The sequence below is a fragment of the Thalia democratica genome, chromosome 2 (assembly GCF_965202585.1).
Source record: "Thalia democratica chromosome 2, ktThaDemo2.hap1.1, whole genome shotgun sequence".
Taxonomy (NCBI): Eukaryota; Metazoa; Chordata; class Thaliacea; order Salpida; family Salpidae; genus Thalia; species Thalia democratica.
Genome location: NC_139166.1, coordinates 61,530,085 through 61,553,013, shown reverse-complemented (window position 1 = coordinate 61,553,013; position 22,929 = coordinate 61,530,085). Strand labels below are relative to the sequence as shown.

Here is a 22,929-nt window from a genome sequence, read left to right as displayed (position 1 = left end):
ACAATACATATTTACATCACGCTTTCTTAATATAGTTTTAGAAATCACTTCTGTCTACTTATAAAATATTTTTTCTTTTATTGGCTGATTACCAATCCTTTTCATCCCCGTAAGGTCTAAAATTGCTCACAAGATGAAATCGCTCACCATATTTTTTTTAATATTTATCGTTTAATATCAATCTTATCTTGAATATGCGTTAAGTAAGTTCTAGAAATCATCTTTCTCGGTTGTCAGTTATTTCCTAACTAGTAAATAAACTTGTATTAAAATCTCAACATCAATTAAAAACATCTTGCGTAACCTAAAAAGCTAATTGTAGAATTTAGCATAGCTCGTGAAATAATTGCTCTGTTTGTTAAGTACACGGATGAAAGTAAAAAAACGTATTAATTAATAGACGGTTAAAAAGAAAAATTGTGTATTGTTTTTATTATTCTATGGGGACTTTAATCAATGCTTAATAAAAGTTTAAAAAAAAGCTTCGAACTTTTCTATTCGGTGGGCCAGAACTTTAGAATTAATTAAAACGCGGGTCGGACGTGTTCAAAATGTTTTTCAGCAAAACCTAAAAAATTATGCTATAAAAAAATTTTTTCAAAGTAAAACTTGAAATGAGTTTAAACCTTGGATTGCAAAGTTATTTACATGGACTTAAATTTACCATCTAAACAATTTTTTATAACTCGTATAATGTTGTTATATTCAGTAAAAATAACTTAATATTTTAAAAATTATTTTGCATCATTAAAAATTTGAAAATAAAACTTCCGAACCAAAACAAATACCCACAAAAAATTGACATTTAAAAAAGCGGGTGGCTTGGCGTTTAGCCAACAGATCCTTCGCTCTACTGAGCACAAAAGATAGCTTTTTTTAAGAAAGTGTTCAACGTTTAAAAAAAGCTCACTGTTATCTAATATGAAAGTTCATTATCGTAAATAGTTAAATAGCGATGAAACCAATGCAAGTTGGATAAATTAAATTAAAATATCAGTTTTAAACAGGCATATTTTCAAATATTTTTTCCTGTATTCTTACACTTTACTTTATTTATTTTTCATTATTTGTAGAAATTAAAAATGTTGTTTTCAGGTTAAAATATCTAAATAAATATTATTTTATTTAGAAATTACATGTAAAAATCAACCTTAACTAATTGAAAATTATTTTTATATAAATTAGATATTAAGATAAAATAAATGTTGTTTAATAAAACTTATAATAGTGATTTATAAGTTTTAAACAAAAACTTTTATAATTTCGGTACATTTAACGTAAAATAAAATTACATGATTTTAAAATAGTTTTAATAAAAACATAAATTAAAGTATTATTATTTTTTTTTACACAAAGGTATATTTTTAACATATATCAATTTATTCATTGTTGCTATTTTAAATATAAACTAATGAAAAGTAGCATTTACTTACTTATAGTATAGTAATAAATGGTATATTGAAAAGAATTTAGACTTTAAGATATAAAAATGGTTGAAACTGGTAAACGAATATACTTTTTCTCTTAAAACAAAAAAGAAACTCTTGAAACGTAATAAAACAATTTTATAGATTTAAAGGTTTGAGTTTAATCAATTTTAAATAAAATATAACATTAATAAAATTCATGTTTAAAATAAAAACTAAAAATCTTTTTCAACGTAATAACTAGAATTTATATTTAGTAGTTATTAGTAATAATTTTAAAACTTTCAATTAAATGTTTTCAGTAATAAGTCTTTCAGTTAAAATAAACACGAAAAACCGTTTAAACGTCCTTAGTAGAACCCTTTTGTATATATTTAACATTAGTTATTGGAAGAGGCATGGCTTTATAGGCAATTTAAGTAGAGAATAATGTACTTTTAAGGTTTAATAGATACGATAACAAAGTTATAGCATCCAAAATTCTAAAATATAGTTTTACTACATAAATTAGACAGACTATTTAAATATTAAGTTAACAGTTTAAAAAAAATATTTAATATACTTTTTAATAGGAAAAAAACATAAAAACGCTTATAAAACCTCTTATGTAGAGGTTTTTAGCACAAAAATTACAAAAAATAATAAAAATGTAGTTTAAGCAGTTATAGTATATAAACTTACAATAAATAAACTTTTTAACAGAAATCAAAACACAATTAAAGCGTCTTTAAAGTTATCTTAAACAAAGTTTTATGAAAAAAAATCAATTACTCTTCATGTACTTAACAAAAAAAAAACTTTTCATAAACATTTCTACCTACAATCCTTATTGACAACATTTATTACAACTCAGATAGTTTAATAATCCGATCGGCAGTTATACATAACAAAAGTTTGTATAGGTAATACAATTTTCTATGACTATAAACAATTTAAAATGGTTTGGTAAGCAGTTATAAAAAAAATAATCTTAAAAAGTACAAACATTTTGGTAAAACAAATACAAAAAAACTTTAAAACGTCCTAAGTAGAGGTTTTTATCACATAAACTAGAAAACTAGTTAAAAATGTAATTTGTGCATGTTTAATAAAAAATATTTACAAAAAAATGAACATTTAGGCTTAAATAACCACAAAAGAACATTTAAAACGATTTAAAGTTGTTGTAAACAAATTTATTAAATTTAAAAATAAATAATTTTGTATCTTATGTTTGTTTTATGAATTCATTTTTTATTTTTTGTTATATTAGCAAATTAGACATATGTTTAATTGTTTTAGCATATATTTCTTGAGCTTACATTTAAGAATATAATTGCAGTGCAGAAATTTGTGAAAAGTTTCTAAAGTTATAAATTTTATAAAGGCTATATATGATACCTCTAGCAACTCCCGACGGCCGAGCGGTTAAGGCGTGAGGCTCGTAATCATTAAATTTCCGCATGTGAGGTTTCGAAACTCAGCACAAGCATTTTTCTCATCATAATTTGGTGATCTGCCTGGCCCACATCTGCTGGTTCACACCTTTTGACTCAAAAATTTTTGATTCTAAATTTTTTGTTTGTTTATAAGTTGTTTTTTTTTTAAGTCAGTAGAGGAATCAGATTAGCTCTGCTGATATAAAACAGGGCTAATTGAAGTTACCTTACTGAAATTTAAATTCACTAAAAATAGATATCCTCTATCTTTTTCAGAGCAATATACTTCAAATAATTTCAAAAAGGCAATTTAAATTATATGAGAAAAGAAACAAACGAACTGTTACTAAGGCTATTATAGGGAGGTCAACCAATTTTGTATGGAAAATTTAACACTAGATGTTAAATGAAAACCTAAGTGTTTCCTATAAGTCTGTTTGAATATATACAAAAACTTGAAACTTTGGCAGAACAGAGTTCATATAAAACTATTTAACTAATCACTATCAATAACTAAAGTTTTTTGCAATAAAAAACTTTTATGGTATATACCTTAAGCTTTTAAATTTTATGTATTAACTAAATTTATTAACTAGATATAAACTAAGATATATATTAACTAAATATCTTTTATAAATAATGAGAAATTCAACTATACAAATGGACTTAAAATACTATAATATTCATGCTACTATCACCGTTTTAGATTAGGCTAACATAAATTAGATTTATCTATGTGCTGTTAACTGTGTCACCATTACTACTGCTTATAACTTCAAATATTATAAGATTTTGTTGTTCCACTCAAAATTTTTTTATGTTGTGTTTTACTGTTTAGCTTTTAGCATCAATTTATACGGTTGAATGATTTTACTTCATTAAAAAAAGCTATCTTTTGTGCTCAGTAGAACGAAGGATCTGTTGGCTAAACGCCAAGCCAACCGAAATCTGAAGCTACTTCAATTACCATAATGATAGTTATAGTGCTTTGTTCAAAGAAAACTTTTGTTTGGTGAAGGTTCGGTTTCCACTACATCATTGTTTGCTGCTAAATATTTCTAGGTTATAGAATTTTTTTATTGATTTGTTTAAGTTTTTACTTTCAAAAATTGTAGTGTACAAAAACAAATTAGTCAAATAATTTTAGCTTTTTGTGTTAGAACTATATTCTTCTTGACTTTTAAGCAATTAGTTTTCAGTTGTCTGTAAGTAGAGTTTTGTGTTCTATTTTAAATATTCTATTCCATTTTTTTCTACCATATACCGTATCTTACATTACAGGGTAGCCACAAAACCTGGAATCCTGTAAAAACTTTGAGCTTGAAAATTTATGCTATAAAATCTGGAAAAGACTGGAAATTAAAGAAATTAATAAAAAAAACCTGGAATTTTAAACAATTTTTACATGTTAAATAGTAAACATTTGATTCAAAAAATCTATCATATAATTAAAACTTTTTGTCATCATTAAATTTTTTTTGTTCGAAAACAAATTAAATGTAAACTCAAACTATTTTAACGTCTAAGATGACAACCATATGTTCAAATAGTGTTTTTTTTTTAACTACTTTGTTTCAAATTACAGTTAATATTGACACTGCTCATTTTCAAATAAGTTTAGTACTCTCTCTAAGTGATTTTTAACTTATTTAATCTCTTTTCCAAAATTTTTTATAAGTTTTTAAACTAGTAATTTTTAACATGGTACAAAAAAATTTATTGGGTTCAAAAATATAAAAAAAAGTTATAGTTTTCTACAAAATAATCGACGCACATTATTCAACAATATTTACAGGAACTTTTATTAAATTTTACATTGATTTTCTACTTATATTTGCTACAAGGTCCAAATTTCAAGGAGATACTTTTTTAAAAGTCAAGACATCGATAAGGTACGCCTATAAGAAGTACGCAACCGCATAAAGTACGCTCTAAATTTTTATTTACTACCAGGTACAAAACAGTGCACCTAATTTATCTTTGATAACTAATGTGTTTTTAGAAACTTTATTAGATATTTATAACTATAAATATTTACAGATCACGGAAAGAAAGCAAAGTTTTCAAAGCAAAACAAAATGTTGTAATTTCTGGTGACATTCCAACTTCGATTAACATTTTAAAAATTTATTGTGACATAAATAAAAATTATACGATCATTTGTATTTATTTTAAACTAAACTTTAGATATAAAATATTATTATTATTTATAACTTAAAAAAGTATTAACAATAACTACTTTTTGTAAACAAATATAATTAAAATAATAAAAAAATAAACTTATGCTCTGTTAAAAGTTAGTCTGTTCTGCTTTTAAAATTCTACCTAATAGTTTTTATCTCTAAAAGTAGATGCAAGCACAGTACTTGGGTTTATTAAAAACAAGAAAAATATGATTAAGTTGTTTTGTTATTTCTACAAACACACTGACGCACAGTATTTACGCCTTATAGAAGAGTAAAACTATGATTAACTTGTATTTTTATTGCTACAAATACACTGACGCACAGTATTTATGCCTTATAAAACAGTGAAACTATGGTTAAGTTGTTTTTTTATTCTACAAACACACTGACGCACAGTATTTTTGACTTATAAAACTTTATTAAAGTTGTTTTTTTATTTTACAAACACACTGACGCACAGTATTTATGCCTTATAAAACAGTAAAATTATGTTTAACTTATATTTTTGTTGCTACAAATACACTGACGCACAATATTTACGCCTTATAGAAGAGTAAAACTATGATAAACTTGTATTTTTATTGCTACAAATACACTGACGCACAGTATTTATGTCTTATAAAACAGTGAAACTATAGTTAAATTGTTTTTTATTCTACAAACACACTGACGCACAGTATTTACGCCTTATAAAACAGTAAAACTATGATTAACTTGTATTTTTATTGCTACAAATACACTGACGCACAGTATTTGTGCCTTATAAAACAGTGAAACTATGGTTAAGTTGTTTTTTTTATTCTACAAACACACTGACGCACAGTATTTATGCCTTATAAAACAGTAAAACTATGGTCTAGTTGTTTTTTTTTTACAAATACATTGACGCACAGTATTTATGACTTAAAAAAGAGTAAAACTTTATTAAAGTTGTTTTTTATTTTACAAACACACTGACGCACAGTATTTATGCCTTATAAAAGAGTAAAACTATGATTAACTTATATTTTTGTTGCTACAAACACACTGACGCACAGTATTTATGCCTTAAAAACAGTGAAAATATGGTTAAATTGTTTTTTATTCTACAAACACACTGAGGCACAGTGTTTATGACTTATAAAACAGTAAAACTTTATTAAAGTTGTTTTTTTTTATTTAACAAACACATTGACGCACAGTATTTATAACTTATTAAAGAATAAAACTATGATTAACTTATATTTTTATTGCTACAAACACACTGACGCACAGTATTTATGACTTACAAAACAGTAAAACTTTATTTAAGTTTTTTTTTTTATTGCTTCAAATACACTGACGCACAGTATTTATACCTTATAAAACAGTAATACTTTATTCAAGTTTTTTTTTATTCTACAAACACACTGACGCACAGTATTTACGCCTTATAAAACAGTGAAACTATGGTTAGGTTGTTTTTTGTTGTATTTTTATAGACGATCGCATATTTTTATACTATTTATAAAAGTGAACCTTTAGTACATATAGAGACAAAAAATACATTAGTCTGTTATTAAACAGTAAATTTTTGATTATTCTGTATTAACATACATGTACAGATACGGATGTATATAGTTGCATACACACTATTCGTTCTTTATTAATATGGAAACATTTATCGCTTTGTTTTTTATGTTACCTTAATTAAAAATGCTTGTCGGAAACATTTATACAACACAAGTAACATTATTATAAACAAACATTTTCACTTTCTAAACTGTGTAACTTTATTTTATTAATAACCTTTAATAAAAAATGGATAACTGTATTTGTATCCCTGGCCAAATTTGTAATGAAGACATGTTGTTGACGGATTAAGTTAAACAATTGATAAGATTTTTAGATTTAGCGTAATTGAGTCTTGCTTCTATTCTCAAAAAAAGTTGTAAAATGTTATGAAATAAAAAAAAAAGTTACAAAATATTACTGATAAAAAAAATAAAATGTCTGGTGTGAGGCTCGATGACCAAAAGGTCTTTCTCCACACCAATCCATTGACAATAATTTTGAGTGATCACATTTTCTTTCTTTCTAATCTCAGTTTAATTACAGTGAAGTTAAATAAACTTTGATCTTGGCTGGCTACATCACCTCGAAAATTTTGCAAAACTAAACAGTTTTTATAGTATATTAATCAAGTTTAGATTAAATAATTTTACAATGTTAAAAACGTGGAATAGTGCTATTTATATAAGATTTTCGTTTGTTTTTAAACACAGTTTTTGTATATATGTAACCTTTTTTTCAAACCAAAACAGTGCGCTTAAAATTAATGGTCCTAGGCACTAATAATATCTATATATAAACACTTTTATACAAGCTTTATATATATTTTTACTAAATTTTTTTATCAAAAGTTAATTTATCTACTTAAAAAGAGACAAGAAGACATGTACATTAAATAAAACCTTGTAGAAAATCAAATGGCATGGAAAAAAATTTCATTTACCAAACTGTCAGCCTTTTTTAAATAGATCTATCAATAGAATAGATTAAAATTTTATATATTGTTATATCAATGTAATCTTTTGATGAAAGTTTGAATTTTTTTTCGTCAGATATTAACTTTGCTATAAGTGCAGTAATTATGACGAAGAACATTAAGGGAATAGGAGGGTGCCTAGATTTTTTCAAATTGATCTTATTTTATAGAGTTTTATTTGAGCTTTAGACATTTTTAACCACTTGATATATTCAAAGTAATTTTTGAGATACAAGCGATCAAAGTTGGTGACCTCAATTGAAGGTGCAAACAAAAACGCGAAAAAAGACCATTTCACAAAAAATATATCTCCTCCTTCATTTAACTAAGCAATCTTCTTCAAAATTTTACAGAAAGTGTATTATTAAATTTTTAAAAGATTGAATGCAGGAATTTTTTTAACTTCGAAAAATAAAATTTTTATTAACAAAAAAGCATTTTTTTTTGTTTTATAGATATTTTTATCTTTTATTGTTTTAATAATTCCAACATTTGAAGTTTTCTAAACTATAAAAGAAACATTTCCTGAAAATTTGATGTCTCTAGCTCAAAAAATGAGGGAACAGATAGATTTTCAGTAATTTTTTAAATTTCTGCTAATTTACTTCAGCTTTATTTTAAGTCCAAGTTTTCTTGACAACCTTTATTATAAAGTTAAATATAAGGAAACAAATAGATGGTATATAAAATTTTAAACTTGTTGAGAATATATTTATAACTTAAAAACTAAGATTTTTATATTTTTATAGTTATTGAAAGATCGAGATTTTTACAAAAAATTCCTGCAAAATCATTGGATAATTCCAAAATCAGTTTTATGTCCTAAGTGTGATCAAGTTTGCAGGTTAGAATAATCTTATATATAATATCACTATAAAAATTTAAATACATTCCGTTAAAAATTGTATTATTCATCTACTCAATCTCTTAAGGGATGAAAGGAAAAGTGGAGTATTTCGCTGCGATAAAGGTTCTCGCCTAAACCGCTGTAACTTTAAGATTTCTGAAAGAAGAGGCACCTTCGTTGAAAGTAAGCTATAATAATTGTAAACAATTTAAAAGAAGCTCAACTTAAATCTTGAAAATGATATTTTCTATGTTTTATATCAAGTCTTGGTTAAAAAGAAAAAAAAGATATTTTTCTAAACTACTATATATTTGAAACTAATCTATTTTTAAAGGGCTGAGAATGACCTACAGACAAACAGTAAATTTTTGTTATGAATTTACTTTGCGTGAATCAAAAGCATGTAACGTAGCCAAAGAAATCGGAATATCTGAAAATTCAGCGAACACCTGGTTGAAATTCCTCTGCCAAGTTAGTTGTATAAAAATTGTAGCTTATAATTTAAGGAGTCTATGATGCTTTAATTTGTTAGTTTCCTTTTTTTAACGAAAATACTTACTTAAAATGTTTTTGAATGTAGTACAGAAAATTTTCATAACTGATGTACAAATACATCAATAGGTTTGTCAGGATGCAGTAGAACAAGATATTATTGGCGGACCTGGAGTAGTAGTGGAGATAGATGAATCCCACTTCTGTACTGTAAAACAAGGACAGGGGAGAAACAGGAAAAAATCATCCAACTGGATCTTCGGAGGCATAGAGCGGCAAAGCAAAAAGTTTTTTGATGTCGCTCTAGGCCTCGAAGGAAACAGAAGAATGACTACCCTTGAGCCCCTCATAATTCAGCACATAAGACCGGGGAGCATTATAATGTCCGACGAATGGTCGTCTTACAACGACATAGAAAGATTGGTAGACAGCAATGGTGAACTGATGAACTATGAACATCACACAGTGAACCATAAAATCGGGTTTGTTAACTTCGAAAACCCGTGGGTACACACCCAAACCATTGAACGGCACTGGGGTGACATGAAGGAAGTAATCAAGAGGAGAGGGGTTAGTAAGAAGGTTGAGCAGCATCTATACAGATATAGATTCTTAAAAAAATATCCAGTTAATACGCTTCACCATTTAATGGTTGAAGCTGGAAAATCATTCCCTTATTCTAGGTATATGAACACCCCATAATACTTTCATAACATTTTCGTTATAAAGTTAGTCTGTAAAATTTGTATTGTTTTGGTGTATTTTGTAAACTAATGTGAAGTATTTAATAGTTTTGAAATTATAGCTAAAATAAGTTGGATCTAGAATTGAAATCTTTTATTCAAAAGTTCAAATGTTCATAATTTCGTTAATTCAAGTTGAAAATGTGAGTAAGAATAATTAAAGTTTTTCATTGCTAACCTTCATTAATGTTGTTACAAATTTTTTGTTTTTTTTTCGTCAAGTGTTTTTAAAAAATTCTTTAGTCTGTAAAGTTTTGATGGTTTTAAATCTCTTGGTTAATTGTTTTATAAGTCATAAATACTGTGCGTCAGTGTGTTTGTAGAAAAAAAAAACAATTTAACCATAGTTTTACTGTTTTATAGGTATAAATACTGTGCGTCAGTGTATTTGTAGCAATAAAAATACAAGTTAATCATAGTTTTACTGTTTTATAAGTCAAAAATAATGTGCGTCAGTGTGTTTGTAGAAAAAAAAAACTATTTAAATAAAGTTTTACTGTTTTATAAGTCATGAATACTGTGCGTCAGTGTGTTTGTAGAATAAAAAACAACTTAACTATAGTTTTATAAGGGATAAATACTGTGCGTCAGTGTATTTGTAGCAGAAAAATACAAGTTAATCATAGTTTTACTCTTTTATAAGGCGTAAATACTGTTTGCAGTGTGTTTGTAGAATAAAAGTACAAGTTAATCATAGTTTTACTGTTTTATAAGTCATAAATACTGTGCGTCAGTGTGTTTGTAAAATAGAAAAACAACTTAAATAAAGTTTTACTGCTTTATAAGTAATACTGAAAACTAAATTTATATATGATATAAAGTTCAAAATTAATACTACTAGTATACTAGAAAGAAAGAAAGAAAAAAGTGAAGCACACAACTATGGTCAATGGATTGGTGTGGAGAAAGACCTTTCGGTCATCGAGCCTCACACCATATATGTATAAATAACTTTGATAAGCTTTATTTAAAACTTTGATAAAATCTAATTTTGAGTTAAATGTATGATTTTTTTTTAAACTCAAACTAATTAAAGAAGTTAATTCTTAAAGGAAAAAAAAATGGTATGCACTCTTTTTTAAACCCATTACTGCCAATATTAACCATGAAAATCATAGTCTACCATGGGCACCACACCGTCTCCTCCCAAAGATTTCAATTTTTAAGATCATGTACGTTCACATTTTTCTTGTTGCCCTCTCTACAAGAGCAACCCTAAAAAATGCAATAAAAAGGTCAATAATAGAACAAAAAGGGAGAAGTTGTGCAAATGCTATAACTAAAATATCTTCTTTTTCTAAAACTAAATGTGTTTAAAAAACAAAACAAAAAATAAGAAAAAAAACTTAACAACTACTTAAGTAAATAAAAAATTAATTAATAAATCTCACTTAGAAATAAAAATAAACTAAGTAAGTTTCAACTACTTCTGTTCAAAAACTCTGTTACTCTAAAAAAAACTCAACAATTATTTTAAAAATTTTAAAAATAATAAAATAATAATAAATAAATAAAAATTGTAATCATACTTAGTTATAAACTCACATAAAAAAAAGAAAAAAAATCAAGTTAGTAAATAAAAACTGCTTGTTCAAAAACTATACCCAAGACCAAATCAACTCTACTCACACCCAGCCAACACAGCTGCCATTGATTTTTCTCAAAAAAAAATAAATAAAAAATAGAGAGTAAAACCTAATAACTAAGAAATTATTTTATGAGATAATATTTAAAACTGAAAATTAAGATTGACTTTTGTCTGATTGATTTATGAGCAATACATTTTTCAGTCAAGATTGAAATGCTATAAGATAGTTTTGTTCTTTTAAGCTTTTTGGAATTTCCTCCCATACCTTACATCCAAGATATGACAAGGACTTAGAACCGTAAAGACTATTTACTCGAGGAAAAAAGTAATTTGTCTCTGAAAATCTTGTTGAATGGTTGTGAATCTTGTTTATACTTGTAAAGTAAGGATTGAAATTAACAGGCAACATGCTTTTTTTGAATTTGTACATAAAGACTCCTAACTCATACCGAAACATGTTTTCAACATCTAAAATTTTTTTTGATATTTTTATACTACTAATATTTTCATTCCAACTTTTAAAATGTATGCACATTACAGCTCTATTTACAAGTTTATTGATCTCTGAAATTTTGGTTCTGCTTGCTCTACCCCAACAAAGTAATCCATATCTAACATGACTCATTAGAAGTGAGTTAAAAATGTAACACGAAGAGTTTTGATTTAAATAGTACCGTGATTAAATACATTATAAATATATTTACTAAAAAATTTGGTTTGAAGTAAAACATTTAGAGTTTTTACAGCTTATGTACATAAGAAAATAAAGAAGAATGAATAAACTTTACTGCAATTTTTTTCTATATAAATCAAAATAAATAGAACTTTAACATTTTTTTTTTTATAGTTTGATTATTTAGTTAAGTTCTGTTAAACAAACAAATACTATTTCAAAGTTAGGACACAACCAAAAAGACGTATCTTGCATCATTGGACCAAACTCACCAGATTGGCTTTTTGCAAACATGGGTTCAATACTAGCAGGGTAAACTAAAGCTTATTCTAAAAATAACATTCAAAAAAAGGTTAATTCTTAGAAAATTTATAAAGCCGTAGGTGAAAACATTAAATTCTTATATTTTCATAAATTTAGATAAACGAAATAAAGTTATAGTAAAAAAGTTTTATTTGTAATTGGCCTTCACTTGCTTTTTGAAAAAAAAAAAATAAATATATCAATTAAGTTTTTTACATTTTAATCCTTAATATTTTAAACTTATTACTTTATGATGACTTAGTTTTGTTGTATTTAAGACAGAGCTATGTCTAACAAAGTCACCTACCTCGTTAGATAATTATTTAAACTTGCTTTGTGATTTAAATTTATAGTCTTTTTTTTGGGAGACTTTAAAGTTGTTTATAATACAAATCATTTTGTATTTATTTGTTTTTATGACATCACAGTGGAATAGGATGTGGAATTTACACAACTAACAGCGAACAGGCATGCAGTTACGTGATCAGAGTGACGAAATCAAAATTTATCTTTTGCAATGAGAAACAGCTCAAGAAAATTAATCAGGTTTAGCTAACCTTCTTCAACTAAAACTTGAACAAGTATTTCTTGTAAATACGTAGATTTACCAGTGTAACTACTCATAAACGACGTAATTTTGTAATTGTTGTGTTTAAAAAAGTATTTTTTTGACTTTTATGCAGTATACAAAAGTAAAAAAAAACAATAAGAAAACGACTGCCTTTGTATTAAAAATAAAATACAAATTATCGATGTTTTTTTTGCTTGTATAATTATGCTTTTTTGTTTCTGAAAGGAAAAGGAACAAATATTTTTAGATTCGGAAAGAGCTACCTCATGACCTTCTGATTGTTTTGATGAATGAAACCTTCAGAGGCTCGAGCAAAACATATACAAAGTATGTTGTAAAACTTAAAAACATTTTTGTTAAACATCATATTTTCTTTTTAATTACTTTGTTCAGTACAAACTACTGATTAAGTTGACACTTTTGTGTTGAGTTTGAGTGCTTTCTTAAACGGAAAACAGTAGTATACATCGGTATACATCGGTATAACCGCTGGCAGTGTAAATAAACAATGAAAACACCTAACAACCACTTAACAGTGGCAGGAGTTCATAGAGTTAGGAAATGAAGTTGACGACGAGTTAGTTGAAGATCGAATATCGAAGCAACGTCCGAACGAATGCTGCCAACTAGTGTTCACTTCTGGAACCAACGGGAAGCCGAAAAGAGTCATGCTGAGCCACGACAATGTTTGTGAAAAATATGCGCAAAACACTTTAGGAATGTTTTAACAAATTAAGTGCTTTTTAAATAGTTGATAATGATTTTGTAAATGTTTTTATGAAAGTACTTCATAAAAATATAGAACAAAGTAATAATGTTTTAAAACATTATAAATAATATAGATCAGTGGTAAAAATTTTAAGAGAGTCTTTGAAAAATTTTTTTTAAAGAACTACAGTAGTTTTGTTTAAAACTTATATGTTTGATAACTTCTTTGTTATTTTGTTTTATCATTTTGTTTGTGATGTAACAACAGATCACATGGTCGTCACGCGCGTTTTGCCAATGGAGCGGAGTTTCCATGGAAACCCTGGTCTCCTACCCCTGTCCCACATAACTGCCCAGATGTGCGACTTATAGGCGCCTCTAGTGGCGAAATGTTGCGTTTACTTTGCCCCTGAAGATGCGCTCAAGGTGGGTAGCATTGGAAGCGAAACAAATCTATTCAAATTTTTTTATAGTTTTAGTGAAAACGTATGCTCCTTAGTTTTTTAACTTTAAAAACGTAGTAGAGTAGCTGCTGTAATCTATTAATATCTCCCACCACAAATTCATGTTCACAACTTTAAACAGTTACAAACCTTGACTGTTGATTTAACGATGTAACTTTGAATCCACACTTGGTCAACATGAAAAATATCAGGGCAAATTGGCGGCGACGGTGAAGCTAGTCAAACCGACGGTTTTCCTGGGAGTTCCCCGAGTTTGGGAGAAGATAGTGATGAGAATCGACAGTTGGAAGGAGGGCAGTTGGGGGAGGTTGGGAGAAATGTGGCAGAGATGGTGCGAGAGCGTCAGCCTGAAGTCCGTGCAAGTTAAAAGCAGCGGGTTCGCAAAGTTGTTCGATGTTGATATTAATTAAATGACCAATAGACGATTCTCATTAACTTACATTAACAGATCACGCGCGCTACTTTTTTAATTTCGGAATAATTTTTAAAAATAAATCTAAGTTTTAAACAATAAATTTTTAGCAACCGCTCGTCTTGCCTGCACATTAATAATTTACACTCCGCCTTCTTAACAACCGATTTTTTTTAAACTAAATCAAAAGACCACCGAACCGTCCACACAGGGGCAAGTCGGCGGGCTGGGTGGGGAGAAGGCTGGCGCAAAAGTCACTGGAGCGTGTCGGGAGGACGCTGGGGCTGGACAGGTGCTGGCTGATGGGGTCGGTCGCCGCGCCGCTGGGCGAACGAACCCAACTGAGCTGCTGGTCGAACGGCATACAGCTCGTTGAAATGTACGGACTGAGCGAGTCTTACGGTCAGTAGCTGTTCAGTGGTTTTTTTGATGTTGTTAAAAGTATTTTTCTAAAACGTGTCGGTTGTGTTAGATAAATTCGACTCAGTTAGTTAGTGAGAGTTTTGTTTGAGCGAAACTGTATATAATATTCTATGAAATTTAACTTTTGTAATAAAACAATACAAGTTTTACGTAAACTTTATTAAGTTTTAGGTGCTTGACACGTATTTTTGAACAGAAAAGTAGTCAAGAAAGTATATTAATAACAATGCTTCTCACTGTTTTTTAAAAAAACTTAGCTACAAAATATCATTATGAATAAATCAAAGTTTTAGTCACATATACTCATTTGTTGCATCTATTCAACAACAACCTGTAACTGAATAGTCATTTTAGTTTACTTGAAAAAAGTGCTGTAGATTTTTGCAGGTCCGCACGTTTGTTCGGTGTCTCTTCCGGGAAAGTTCAGGTTTCAGTCGGTCGGCAAGTCCCTGCCGGGAACCAAAGTTCGAGTCGATCATCAAAATAACGAGGTAAAACTAAAGTAATGTCCTCATCACAAAAAAAAAATTTAGCTAGATTGCAGACTTGTTTTGATTCTACGAAATGATTTGCTTTTATAAATTTTGATGTCAACTTTTGGTATTGACTAAGGTGACAATAACAGCATAAATTTTTTTTGAACTACATAGTGTATAACAAATACATCTTTTGACGATGCTAATTTAATGTTACTAAATTCTTCTTTTCTATTTCTGCTAACTAGTCATTGAAAAATAACTTGATAAAAACAATTTTCAGATTTGTCTGTGGGGTCGAAACATTTGCATGGGCTACCTGAGCATGGGTGAAGAAATGAAGGGCTGCTATGACAACCAGGGATGGCTCATGACCGGAGACAAGGGTCATTCCGATGAAGATGGCTTCTTGTTTGTAACGGGAAGATTCAAAGGTTGGAAAGTTTCAAATTAGAATATTACAGTAAAATGTCAGTGTTTGATAAATATCTTCTTCATTAGAAAAAGTTGTTTTGTATAAGATGTGTGACTTCTAAAAAAAGGGAATGGTAATAATTAAGTAATGGTTTAAGTAAATATATAAGTGCTAAAACTAAATGTTTTGAAATTAAATGAACAACAACTTAAAAATTTACTTTTAAATCTTATTAAGTCTTCGTTTTTATCGTACTTTCTTAACTTTAATAACATTGCAAAAAATCATTTTAAAATCTTTTTACAATCCAACGTGTGTGATCATAATATTTACTTATTATATTAAAACTTTTTTAATCTGAAAATAGTTTTACTTATTTATTTTTTTAAACATTATGTGCAAACTCAACACTCACACTTTAGATTTGATAATAACATCCGGTGGCAAAAACGTCCCATCGTTGAGAATTGAAGCTTCAGTGAGAAATCAAATACCTGATGTTATTCAAAATTGTTTTGTTTTGGGCGATTCGAAAATCTTTCTTTCTGTTCTACTAACCTTTCATGTGCGTTTCAAGTAATTTTTTTTGTTAATCAAGTTTAGATATAATAGCACAAATTTACACGTAATTTGCATTTTGTGGACTAAATTACTAACTATTTTACAACAAAAAAAAGCACTTATCACTAATTATACCATTTTTTTTTTAATTTTCTTTCAACAATCTTTTTTAAAACAAAAAGTATTATTAACTTTTTCTACAACTTATCGGAATAATAACTTACTATTTGTTTACTTGCAACATGTAAAACACTTTATTAACCTAAGTTTATCTATGATAATTTTTTTTGTAATACGCGTTTATCGGATTATGTCTGGAGCTTTTTTCACAGGTATGGTAAAAGGCCAAACATGGAGTGGAGTATTGTTTCAAAGATCAAACATGCATCCAACGGAGTAAGTAGAATTTGCCCAACTTGCAATACAGAAAGAGCAGTAATTGCAGCAGAAGATAAAGACCTACTTCTGTTTAAGCGGCAAGATTTATCGAATATTTGTCCCCACAACCGACGATTCTACTTTAAATAACTCTGTCTACTTATGTACTAATTTATTTCACAACACTCACATTACAATTACATACACTTGCAAGCTTAATACTTCATGTTTTTAAGGTGTATAAATTATTGACCAATATGTTAAATATATTATGACGTAACATTTCTGCACAACTCAATTTAATTTTTATTTTAAAAACTTGCCTATTCTTAGAGCTTTTTGAGGTTAGTGCCTACTTTTATTAAATTTGTATTTTTTGTAGACAATTTTATAATTTTATGTTTTTATCCCAAACTTTGTTTTTAAACCATAAAGTTCATTTATAGTTACTACCTACATAAACACTATACATAATTATACATGCTTATTCTGCTTTTTTTCTAATGTGTGTTAATATTTTACAGACTCCGTAGATCTGTTCTTAAATTTATTTGAGAGCAGTGAAACGCCGTTAGTTGAAATAAAGTTTTAGCACAAGAACATCTGTGGTATAATTATAATTGTATTTATTAGATTTAAAGATTGTTATTTAAAGTAAGTTTAGTAATTCTCTTACTGTACATTTTTATAGCTCTTTTGATTTTCAACAAGTGATTTATTAAAAGCATTTTTTACAGTGGTTAAATATAAAGCATTTTTCACATAAGTGACATACTTATATAGTTCTTTTATTTTTCAACAGTTGTTTTTGCATTTAATATTTCTGTTTCTTAAAGTATTATTGAGTTTTTTAAAGTGGTTATTTTACAGTATTTTAGTATACAAATTACATAGTTAATAGTTCTTGTGATTTTTACTATTGGTTTTGTATTCATTGAAGTCCGTTTAATAGAGAAACCCACTCAATTGTTGTGCCTGGTTATTTATATCTAGCAACACTAAGTCTAGACTAAAGTAATAATTATGTCAAATCCCAATAGTAAAGTAAAACTCAGGTTAAGCCCTAAGCGTAAGCTTTCTAGGGTAAATGAACCTTTGGATGTTGGGTCACCAACGCCCATTGGTTTCACTTATACAAAAGTATCAAACAATTATGTTTTTTAATCAATTTAAAGTAGTATATTTTTCAATAAATTATCTCAGATATAAAAAGGGTTATTTTTAAGTTTTTATTTTCTAATTTCATTTGTAAAAATATCTTGCAACTACAAGTCTTCTATTACCAGGCCTATCATTTGTGTTCAGTTGTTAGCAAGAGTTTAAATGAGCCAGTCTTAATGTGTTTGCTAGTCGTTTTGTAGTTGAACTAATAACAATGAACTACCTTTATATATTTTTGTAAGTAAAAATATGTCCCAATTTTATTGATGATATACTTTACTTCGTTTAAATAAAGAAATTCGCAAAATGTTTTTAATAGACTCATTACTTGAGTTACTTTTTAATAACTTTTCAATGTAACAATTTGTATGTATACAAGTAAAATTTTTTAATTTTTGTAATCAATTTGCATCAAAATATTTTGATTAGTTTATAGATTTAAAAGTAAGTCTAAACTACTTTGCTTTAATTAATCAATATTAACTTAGATTGTTTTTATGTTAAACGAATACAATCAAAGCTTGATTAGCTAAAAAAAAAATAAACGATAAAGTTTTTTGAGTTAGTTTAGCTTTTTTCAAAAGTAAGAAAACAATTAAATTATCTCTAATTTTGCTGATAATGCGTAGTTTGTATTATGAGAATAAAAACAAATTGAAAGCATTTTTAGTTTATACTTAAGTTTTTACAACTCATATAAGAATTTCATCAAATTTAAATTGATATGCTAACTTTACTTTCAACTTATTGAATATCCATCTATTTAATTCATCCTTATAATTCTAAGTGACTAAGTACAGTTATTTTGTGTAAATTAAAGTTTCAGAAAAATTGTTAATTTTATTTTTAATCTAGTTGATTTATTAATGCAAATTTTTTTCTTTTATTTACAGCTTGATTTAAAGAATCATTTTGACAACCTTTAATGAAATCTATTATGCTAGGGATACTATCAAAAATAGTCAGAAAGCAGGTTTTAAAAAGTCTCTCAAGTTAATGAGTTTTATTAAACTTTCATCTAAACACATGTGTACGCAAAATTCTGACTGAAAAAGTATGTAGTTAAAAGTAGTAGCTTTTTTATAAAAAGAAGAGCCTGTTGAAAATAATTTAACTGAAAAACAATTAAAAGAATAACGAAAAGTAAACAAAAATATATTTAATGCAAACTAAAACAAATAATAAATAAGAACAAGCGTCAAGTTTAATACCATAAAACCTATAAAAAAGTAAAGAGAAATTAAAATTATTGGAAAAACAACAAATGATCAAAGTGCTGGTTATTTTCACAGCTCAGTGCAAGTAACAGGCGGTTGCCAACCGTCATGTTCCGAGCAAGTCGATTCGCCGTCGTTCGCAGCTACAAAGCCAGCACTACATGTGTACTTGACCGTAGTTCCAACAAAGAAATCATTTCGCACTTTTCCACCTGCGTAATTGTTTTCATTCGAAAACTCCCTACTGGAAACATTATCGTAATCAGAAAAATCTCTTGGGCATGCTGTAAAAAACGAAAATTTACTTGTGTGGTTAATATCTTCATATATTAGTTCAATATATGTTATTTATATCTAGCAACACTAAGTCTATACTAATGTTATGTTTTCAAAATATTGTTGAAAAAATAACAATTTGCTTTTATATTTTCTGTGTAAATACAAAACTATGATATTTTTCTAACAATTCTATTAAAAAACAGGAAAATTATTTAACGCTACAAAACTATAATGTAGCAAAATTGTTTTTTTATAAATTAATTAAAATAAATAAATGTTATTTGTACACAGCTTGTTTGAATGTACTCGTAAGTTTGAAACATAAGACTACTTTTATCAACAAATCGTTACACAAAACTAGTTGTAAACTACAAGTGGCTAAAATAAGCTATAAATTTAGCTGTAATTATACAACCTCTAAGGCATTTTGGCAACGGATAAGGCCACCAAGGTTTTCCAGTTTCGCAAGTGATCCATCTTCTACTAGCATCATTAATATAAAAATTTTTTTGGCAGGACACCCATCTTTTGCGCCTCACCCAGTTTCCTTCGCTGCCATCATCAGCAACGTTTACACCAGTAGCATCCCTGTAAACCTCACTATAAAGAATCACCCCACTTGCAGGATCAGAGCAGGGGAGTCCAGTTTCGCACTCTATAGGGTCCACGTCGCAATCTGTTGCAACACGTCAACAGTTAAAAGTAGCGAAAAAAAAAACAGAACGGTGGTTAGATGATAAAAAATTGAAAAGATCATTAAAAAAGCATTTAAGAAAAATATTCTATTTATACCTACTTTTGTTATAATTGATAACAGCAAAATTTTTGCTATATTTTAGTTAAAAGTAGAACTCACTTAGACCGCAGTTTGGTGCTGTTTTCGGGCTCCACTGGCCAGTCCTGCCACATGTCAAAAGATTTTTTCCGTTTCTGACGTCTGCAGGAAACAGTTCGTAATTTTCGGCCTTGCAAGAAGTGTACCTGACAGTGGTGTCTAAGAAATACCGGTTGTTTTTTAGGCTGTATTCATACTCCGCTTCGTATTCACTAATTTTAGGTGGTTCAGGACATTCTGTTAAGAACATAGCTGTTAAAAGAAGCCTTAAAATATAGCTTTTCTAAAAAGACATAAGTTTGAAAACCCAAAAGTTGTGGTTGTTATGTATTAAGCAGTTTTTAACTATAGAATTTAGAACAAGTAAAAACTCATGAAAAAATCAAATAAAAACAAAAAACTTTGTAACGGTACATCAAAAACAAACTGCCCCGTGGATAAAAAGTATTGCCTAAATAACGTCATATATCAAGCTAAAGTTTCCACATCCGTAAATGACCACAAAATTCATATTGGTTCAACCAAAAGAACATTTAAGTCTAAATATAATGAACACAAAACCTCTTTCCCCAAACCTTTTAAAGGCAAACCCAAAAACAGTACCCAACCTGCAAATCACCTATGGGATCTATACAGTAACCATATAAAATACTCAATTGAATGGAAAATAGTTAAATCAGTAAAATCTAACACAAACCATACTAACATGTTCACTTTATGTAACCTAGAAAGACTCCATATAGCCCTAGCAGACAAAAGAAAAACTTTAAACAAGAGAAACGAGCTGGTAACCCAATGCCCACATTACTTATGAATATTTATAGTTTATATCTCACATAGGTATAAATTTTATTAAGATATTTTATTACTTGTACTTGCATTATAATAGTATTCCCATTCTAAGTCTTAAATTGTTAGAACTTTTTTGTTTTTATTTTTTCGCTTTTTTAAGTCTGTTTATTAGTAAAATATATCTCATTAAGATATAAGATAAATTGTGCATGCTTTATAACATACCCATTTCCAGTTGTGAATTATTATTATTGTTTTTTTAAGTTGAATGAGTATAATTTTTTGAGTTGGATTATTAGTAGATTATACTTTCTTTGTTTATCTCTCAACTAAATATATTTAATTTATATCTTAGTTTTTAAATATAACATCTGAAATCTAACCCTCATTCTATTTTTAGCTTATCAAATATTTTCCACAAAAAGCCATTTTATTTTTTGTTATCATAATATAACTGTGTTAACAACTACAAAAATTCTTTCATAAATTTTCTAGTGTTTACTCCCGGGTTTTATTTTAAACATTATTACATTATTTATTTATTATTAGAACTATGTGCTTAATAATATGTACCTACTACTCCATAACTTCTTACTCTGTAAAGGTTTTATCTTTTTAAATCCATTAGATATCAATACCCCACTGTATACCATGGTTGTATTGTATTGTTTATAGACTATAATTTAATAGTTTTTGTATTAAAGGTTCTTTAGCATCAATATAACTTTTAATTTATTTATTGATTATTTTACTACAGATTTACAGTTTGTAAATCTGCTCTGCGGTGAAACTAAGTAATTGTTTATTCTCAAAAAAAATAAATTATTGAGTGGTTTTTGCCATAATACTGATCAAAAGTTTACAAAATAAGATCACGAAAGTCTAGTTCACAAAACAATGTAACACAGTTATTTAGAGTAAACAATTTTTTTTTTCAAAATTGATCTAACCTTTCATGCAAATTGCTTCATTTGTGTTGTTCCAACTACCGTTGTCCAAACACTCGTAGACGTCTTCACTGTCATATAAAACAAAATCGCTGTCGCATTCTATTCGCACAACTTCTCCAGGCAAACGATTACCAGGTCGATGCTTGTGATCTAAAATTTCTATTGACCCGTCTGGCACATCAAGCAAAGGGCATTCTGTGAAGTTATGTTTTGCTTGGAATATATAATTATTTTACAACTAAAGCAACTTTTAACAGTTTATAATTATAAAAGCATGGGGAAACTCTAAAACATTATTGTAATTGTGAATCTATATTTTTTTGATGTTTTGTATTATCAATAAAGACTTAAAAGCCCTAAAAGTTAGCTAGATTGCGTTTCATTTTTTTTTAGATACAATATAGCTTTGTGTTACAATAGCAACTTAAAAAGATTAGAAATTACCTTTAACACATTGAGGTATGTTCGAGGTATTCCAACTTCCGTCTTCCTGACAATAATAAACGAAATCGCCCTCATACAGCATCGAGTAGCTTTCCTTGCAAGCGTACTCCAAAATTAAAGCCGAGTTGTAGATTGGATCCCTGCTCAAGACTTTTTTAACCAAATTGTAACGTTCAAGATCGTCTTCACTTATTGGTGAGGTTGGACATCCTGCGGTTAGTTTTCAAAAATTGGTAAAATTAATGTTGCATAAAAAATAGTAGTTATATGTGATATATTGTTTCTTAATTGAAAAATATAAAAGTTATAGAGTTTTTAACCTATTAAATAAAGGTATTTCAAGCAACTTAAGAAAAATTCTAGATCGTATTTAAAAAAACTAGAGAAGTGCAATACTTGACCATTTATTTGATTGTAAACTGTGTCAGACTCAATAAAAATTCTATAAAGCGGTAAGTTTACAGCTTTCTAAACTTAAACTTTCATTTACTTTATTTCAAACATTACACTACATTTAATTTTAAAATGTACCTTTTTCACAAGTACATATTGAGAAGAAAGTGTGTTAGCTAAACAAAATTTCAAGCTCAAAAACGTTTGTTTCACCTATATAAACACACGATGGCGGGTCAGGAGTAAAAGAGTTGGTGTTGTGATCGC

General features: G+C 27.9%; 1 pseudogene; it reads left to right on the top strand.

Moving 5' to 3' along the window:
* The first annotated feature begins 8,726 nt into the window (after positions 1–8,726).
* Positions 8,727–16,232, top strand: LOC145828831 (long-chain-fatty-acid--CoA ligase ACSBG2-like; annotated as a pseudogene).
* The last annotated feature ends 6,697 nt before the right edge of the window (positions 16,233–22,929 follow it).